Source organism: Nycticebus coucang, chromosome 21 (genome assembly GCF_027406575.1).
Source record: "Nycticebus coucang isolate mNycCou1 chromosome 21, mNycCou1.pri, whole genome shotgun sequence".
Classification (NCBI taxonomy): Eukaryota; Metazoa; Chordata; class Mammalia; order Primates; family Lorisidae; genus Nycticebus; species Nycticebus coucang.
The window spans coordinates 24741583-24749619 of record NC_069800.1 but is presented as its reverse complement, the minus strand read 5'-3'; the positions used below and the strand labels follow the sequence as shown (position 1 = coordinate 24749619).

Genomic DNA, 8037 nt, shown 5'->3' with positions numbered 1-8037 from the left:
TCTCAAGCACCTAAAATAGAGCCTGGCTTAAAGTCATTTCTCAAAATGTATTTGAGAAGCAAACAAATACCAGATTTACACATTCACACTCACTGTCTTTCCAACCTCTTCTACTTCAGTGGAAGCAGTGTCCCTCCTCTGAACCATGCCCAAACCTTCGAATCATGTTGGAACTCTATCCTCTTCCAGCTTCGTAGAAGTTTTATACTACCAGTTATCCTTTTTCTCTTTATTAGTCGTACCCTAAACCATATTCTTCCCAATAATTTTAAAACATGCTTAAGTACCTCTGTTTATAACACACCCACCAGGAATCAGGGGTGATTATGACGAAGGGCACAAAATTTGTAGCCTCCCTGTGAGCAAATTCCCTACATGTGAAGAAGAAGAAAAAAATGATAAAATGTATGTGGTGGGTGTATGGGTGATCACTTTATAATTCTTTCAACTGTACTGTATGTTTGAAAAATTGCCTAATAAAATTTTGGAAAATTAAAACTGAAAACATAAAACAAAAACAAACAAACAAAAAAACATGCTAAGTCTGTCCCATTTAAAACAACTCTAGGCCAGGTGCAATGGCTCATGCTTGTAATCCTAGCACTCTGGGAGGCTGAAGCCAGTGGAGTGCCTGGGCTCAGGCATTCAAGACCAGCCTGAGCAAGAGTGAGACCCTGTCTCTACTAAAAATAGAAAAACAAACCGGGCCTTGTGGTGGGCCTCTATTGTCCCACCTACTCGGAAGCCTAAAGCAAGAACAGTGCTAGAGCCCAAGAGTTTGAGATTGCTGTGAGCTATGACATCACCGCACTCTGCCAAGGGTGATAAAGTGAGACATTGTCTCAAAAAAATAAAATAAAATAAAAAAACCCACAACTCTCCTTAGACCAACATCTTTCCCTCTACTTCCACCTGTCTCCCTCTTCTCAGCTTCATGGAATTTCTAAAGAATTATTTACTTTCCATATAACTTGGAGCATTTCTATATATACAAGTGGTAGTAGCATCTTGTTTTGAAGACCACAGCCTTAACTGACACTCCAATTTGTTTTTCTTCCCCATGACTTCACTGAAATTGTTGTTCTGTCAGGAATGGTCACAGATCCAAAGGGTATTTTTCATACCTCTTCAAATATAAACAATATAAACCTCAGCACCATTTGAAACTGTCCACTGTTCACTCCTTCTTAAAATACTATTTTCCCTTTGCTTTTCAGGAAATAGAAATTTTCTGGTTTTCCACTGACCCTTTCAGCCTCTCCTTTTCTGGGTTCATCACAGGTTCATCTCTTCTTTCCTTAGTCAATCAATATGTGATCCACGAGGCTCTCACCCTCAAGTCTTATGTTCGGTTTTAATTACGACCTACAAGAAAATGACCCAGAGAGCGTTTCAGCGCCAATTCAGGTCAGCTCTCGAAACAACAGACCCGGATATGGAAATGCATTTCTTCTTCCTTGCATAACCACTTGGATATATCCAGATCTCTTCAAACTCAAAATCTTTCAAAATTTGCCCTAGCCAAGTCAACAACAATAACAACAAAACAGTTTACCTGACATTCACTACACTTCTGACAGTAAATCCGTAAGTTATTTTAACCTATCAACTGCTATGTTCGAATGATGGGATCCCCTTTGTAACTCATGTTGAAAATCCCCAATGCAACAGTACTAAGATGTGTGCCCTGTGGGCGGAGATCGGTATGGCCATAAAAGGGCCTGAGGTTGAAGGGAGCATCCTTTTCCTCTTCTGCTCTGCCACCATTGTGGAGGCACCTACAGACACCAAACCTGCTAGTGCCTTCATTTTCTATTCCCTAGGCTCTAGAATCACAAGAAATGAATTTCCATTGTGTGTAAATTACCCAGTACATGGGATTTTGTTATAGTAGCCCAAACAGATAAAGACAACAACTAATTCTCCAGACATCAATTGATGAGAAATTCTCATACTAACTATCCAAGGTTAGCCTAGAACTCAGGTTAAGGGCTCAGTCCCACAATACTGCCCCCTAATTTAGATATCAACTACAAGTCCCAAGCTGTCAGCTGTACTTCTGACTAATTAGCTACAAATCAAGGGTTCCCACAACCCCCTTCTCATGTTCAATAATTTTCTACAATTGCTCATAACACTCATAGAAACAATATGTTGACATTTCCCAGTTTTTCTATTAAAGGCGTTAAGGGCACAGATGAACAGCTGGAAGATAAGCACATTCCTGAAAGGGTCCTGAGAGCAGGGACTTCTGTCTCCATGGGGGTGGGGTACACCACCTTCCTCCTACCTGCTTGCACCAACCTGGAAGTTCTCTGCACTCCATCCTTTAGAGTTTTTTTTTAATAAGGGCTTAATTATGTAGACATGGCTGACTACATCATTGTCCCCTGGTGGTTAGGTCAATATCCAACCTCTCTCCCCTCTCCAGAGGTCAGAAGATGGAGATGAAGATTCTAACTCTCCAATCATTCCTCAGTCTTACTGATAACCAGCTCCCCTGCTATCTAGGGACCCCAGCTACCAGTCACCTCATTAGTAAACAAGAAGGAACATTTATGCCTCCAGAGATTCTAAGCATCTTAGAAAGTCTTCTGTCAGAAACCAGGGACTAATGCCAAATAGTATAGCAAAAGATGCTATTAGCACCTCATCCCTCAGAAAATCACAAGGGTTTTAGAAGCTCTGTGCCAAGATCCTAGCACAGATCAAATACATATTTCTTAGTATGTCACATCAAGTCAGTTCTAAATCAAATGACATACACTTAAAGTAGAAGAGGCTAACCCTTCTGAGTGCACTGAAATTTGCCTGCAAAATAATGTATATGCCTCAGGTAGATTGAACACTAGCAACCTTAGGGAAAAAATTCAACTGATATTAGTGAGATTGATGAATTAAAATTAACAGATTTCTCAGTCACAAAGCAGATTCCACTGATACTAAGTTTGAGAAGAATCTCCGTCAGGAGCATGGGAAGATACGTGGAAATCTGTGCAACCCTCACTCCCTGTGCTTTATTCACAAGTTCTAACATAATATAATAGCTTGTTCTACTTCTGGAGGCTTCTTGCTCCTCCAACCTCCACCATGCCTTTTTTCCTTTTAGCTCATAACTTACTTCTTCCCCAGCCAAAATCGAAGCACCCTAAAACACACTTCAAGTTCCCACCGTATTAATAAATCAAGAAGCAAAGGGGCTCAGAGGTCCTGGTTTCTTTTCTGTTAATTGTAGATGAATTTTTTCTCCTCCCAGCTAAGTTAAACTCTGCTTGTCCACTGGGTTTATCACCACTTCACTCTCTCTCCTGCATCTTGTCTCTACCTTTCTCTCTACTGAATTATTCCTTTTAACATTCAAATGTATTGTAATCTCTTCCACCATCAAAATATCTTCTGGACCCCATTTTTCTTTCCAAGTAGCACCTAAGCTTTGTTCTTGTTTCCACTAATATTTTGTGAAAAATACTGTCTACTAAAAAGAAAAAAAGAAAAACATTGCCTACTCTCCCTTTATACTGTCTCCAATTTCTCTTCTTTCCCTCTTGAGCCATCAGAAATAGATGCTCCCCCACCCCCACCTCGCCATGGCAATGAAACTGCTGTCATAAACATCATCTCTAATGTAGAGTTTGGGAAGCAACACAATATCCAGCAAAGGACATCAAAAAATACACTCCAATGAGGGAGGAGGAAAACCAAGACAGCGCACTGTCTTACAAACCAAAGAATGAAAGTAAATCAAAAGGAAGAAAATGATGGCCTGTTTCAAATGCTGCTGAAAGTGGAACCTTCTTGAGGACCAAGGAGTGACCCCTGCGCTGGGCAACCTGGAGGTCACTGGGGACCTTGATGAGAGTGGATTCCATGGAGTCACTGGAATGGAAACCTTCATGGAAGGGGTTCAAAGAGAATGGGAAGTGAGGAGGGTGACTAAGAATCCGCATGATGACCCGCAGGTTTAATGATTGACTGGGAGCACTCACAAGACTCAGTGTGCAGCTGTACGTACAGCTATGATTTGTTGCAGTGAAAGGGTACAAAACAAAATCAGTGACAGGAAAAGGTACACCGGGTAAAGTGGGAGAGAAAGCCAAGCACAACTTTGCAAGTATTCTCTCCCAGTAGAATCACACAGTTGTTTAATTCTCCCAGCAATGAATTATCAGTCATTTTGCCAACTACAGGAGCTCATTACAGATGCAGAATCCGAAATTTTTATGAGGGACTGGTTTTGTAGGTAGCCTCGGCCTGACATTTACCAAAATTCCAGACTCCCAGGGTGAAAGCAGGTGTTCACCATGAGCCACATTGTTTGAGTAAATAGTTTAGATGCAAAGAAGCACTTTATAGTTAACTATGGTGAAGACCCTCTCAAAATCCAACTGCCCTTGTAAGCAGGTCTTTTCATGGCAGGCTTTCTATGTTAACTCTTTTCCTGCCCAAGGACAGAGTCAGCAAATAGACTACTCCTTTGATGAATAAAGGAGATAAAAAGAAATCAGATGAAAATTGGAGGGAATATAAAACATTAAAGAGCCTTGTTTTTTTAATTTTAATTTTAATTTTAAGATGAGTGAGGCTGCAAGATGTTTCAATGCAGACTAAATGATATAGCAAGGAGAGGAAATTTGATGAAGTAGAGAGAGAGGAACTTGAGTGGAAGTAAAGAATGGGGTTCAGCACACAATTGAAACATGAGCCCCATAATGGATGTGAGAAGCTCACCCATCACATGAGTGATTATGACTGTCCACAGATCAGCGGTTCTCAACCTGTGGGTCACGACCCCTTTGTAACAATGAAAATACATTGTAGGATTAGGAAGGTTGAGAACCACTGCCATAGTTACAATAAACATAGATCTGTTTTAATTATAAATTTTTATTAGCAAGAGAGTTTAATATGGTCACAAATAATGTGTGATTAAGTATGCAAAATTAACAGCTGTCCTATTTCAAAATCTAATGAGGAAGGAAATACCCCATTCACAGTATCAATAGGAAAAATATACTTACTTGCTATATGAAGAACTTTTATGAGAAACACTATAAAACATCACTGATAGATACAGAAAAGAGGTACAAATAAATGAAAAACATATCAATGTTCTCAGAAAGACTAAATATTATAAGAGTATTTTCTCCTCAAATTAATTTAATCAAATATACTCATTCAAATCAAAATTAATTTCACAGGGAAGGAATTGAAAAGACCAATTTAAAAATTTTGTATTAACTGACTTACCCTCAAGTTGTCTGAATTAATTTGTGATTCACATCAAAATCTAATTGGATTTTATATCAGTAAAACATAAACACTACATTTTTTCTCAATATTATTTATTTTGTATTATACAAATAGTGCATATTAATTGTAGGGAAATACGGGGTGGCCATAAAGTTCATGTGAAATCAAATACAAATAAAATACAGTCATTGGTAAATGTAAGAACCTGAGACGGCCACCCTGTCTTTTATCGCATGTTCTTCCAGGCTTTCTTACACTTACCCATCTTGATTAGCATGGTGCCACATGCAAAACTTTCAGCAAATATTTCCCTTATAACCCAGTTCCCCGATGAAATGGCTCAAATTTCAGTTACCATGTTCTATTAACTGTAATTGCATAACATACAACATTCACTTTTAGCTCTTCTCTCCTCCAATCTCTTTGCAAATAATATATGTGTCACAATCAGTAGCCAATGATACAACTTTCAAACCAGTCAGCGTTCAGTTACTGTACATTTGTTATTTGGTTTACACACAGACAGCAAAACTTGGCTCTTAGCTGTGTCCCTTCGTCTCCTAGTGATAAACCTAAATGACATTTATGAAAATGAATAACTGAAAGAGGAAATTGGTCAACAAAGTGAAAGTTCACCATAAAAAAAGTGATCATGTGAAATTGAAATAGCACGTAAATGGACTTATGGAAGAAATGGCTGGCTGTGAGACTGTTGATACTTGCTGGTATTCAGGAAGGGCTTCACAAGGACAAACTTAGAGACACAAATGAGGAAAGTAGTTGTGACAAAAGAATGAAGGTGGCTCAGTAGAAGTGAGGCCGGCAAAAAGTTCTTTTCATGAAAGAAAATCTCAGAAATATTTTATAGCATCCAAAGTGCAAAAGCATATGTTGAAAGTCGGTCCAAACTTTTAAGTATGACCACTGGTCAAGGCTTAGAGAAGATGTTCACTTCATATTGTATACACAACTAAAAGGCACAGGGCTATTCAAACTACACTTGATAACTTTTTATTAAGAAATAAAAACTTTTTTTTTTTTAATACAGAATCTCACTCTGTTGCCCTGGGTAGAGTGTTGTGGTGTCCTCATAACTCACAGCTACCTCGAATTCTTGGGTTCAAGTGATCTTCTTGCCACAACTGCCTAGCTGGGACTACAAGCATCTGCCACAATGCCCAGCTAGTTTTTCTATTTTTAGTGGAGACAGGGTCTCACTCTTGCTCAGATTGGTTTAAACTCTTGAGCTCAAGGAATTCACCTACCTTGACCTCCCAGAGTGCTGGGAGTGAGCCACCTCACCCAGTGAGAAATAAAAACTTTAATTCCCAATGTGTCTAATATTTTATATTAGAGTGCATTACATAGATACAGTGATGTGCTACACAATCAGATTTCAGGCAACAATTGACTACAAAGATGATGATAGTTGTACAGAATTACAGTGGAGCTGAAAAATTCCTATCACCAGTGACATTGTAGCCATCATAACATGGAAGCTCAACACAATAACTTTTCCATATTTAGATATGTTTAGTACTAACGTGTTACAGCTGCCTAAGTATTCAGTACAATAACATGGTGTACAGGTTTATAGCCCAGGAGCAATAGACTATACCATAAACTAAGGAGTGTAGTATGCAATACCATCTGGGTTTATGTAAGCACACTCTACGATGTTTGAACTACTATGAAATTGCCGAACGAGGTTTTTCTCTGAAAGTATCCTCGTTGTTAAGCCAGGAATGGCTATAGTAGTTTTACTATTTTTTTTTTATTTTTCATTTTTGTATACGCTTAGATAGTAAGAAACAGCTTGTATGGTCATTTTTACAGTCTCACATTACCATGCCAACCAAGAACTGCTAGTCTGTGGTATATTCTTTTTTAATTCTCTCCTCTCTTCTCCCCTCCCCTCACTTCTCCTCTCCTCTCTTTTCCCCTCCCCTGCGATCCCCTCCCTTCTCTCCTCTCCTGTCTCATATCAATATATGAACTTTAACAAAAATAGGACTATAATAAAAGTATCGGTTTGAATCCCACTTTTTGTTTGACATATAATACATTACTTCCCTATCAACAAATATAAATTCACATCATTTTACCTTTAGTGAATGTAAAATTTACTAAAAAAATCCCACTGACCCGCTGTGCCAACACTCTTCCAACTGTTCTCCCATCGATAAACATTGAAGTTGTTGCTTTTGCTTTGCTATTATGATTGGGGCTGCGATGAGCTTCCTAGAAGCTGAATTGATGAATCAAATGGTGTATTGGTGTATTTTGTATTAATAATTTGGTACATGCTACTGAATATATCACTGAACTGAGTTTCCAAAAGTTATTCCAATTTATACTTCAGGAGCGAAGGAGAACTCAATTCTTAAAATATAGATCAATGTGGATATTTTTAATCTTTCTAATCTTTGCTGAGATGATAAGTAATTTGGTATTTTTTATTGAATTGTTAAACTGAATTAACTTTCTATTGGAGCAAAATAAGAGACCATAGCAAATTTCTATTTTATGTTAGGAAGCATAAAATTTTAGGTCGTACTGCTTACCGATATTCATATTCAAAGATGTTTTTTGTACTTTTCTATAGAAAACTGTGGTATAGCAACTATCTCAATATTCACCAATGAGAAAATTCAGGCTACACTGAGAATGCAAGTTTTGAATTCTGTTTATTGTTCTATTTATTAACCTTTTTGTCACAGATGTTTCAGTTTTCATAATAATCCACCTGGAAATCTTCATATACTAAAGATGCTTCCAACATTGGAA

The 8037-nt window shown here is 38.1% G+C and overlaps 1 pseudogene; it reads left to right on the top strand.

Moving 5' to 3' along the window:
• Positions 1–233: 233 nt before the first annotated feature.
• LOC128574399 (uncharacterized) lies at positions 234–379 on the top strand (annotated as a pseudogene).
• Positions 380–8037: the final 7658 nt, after the last annotated feature.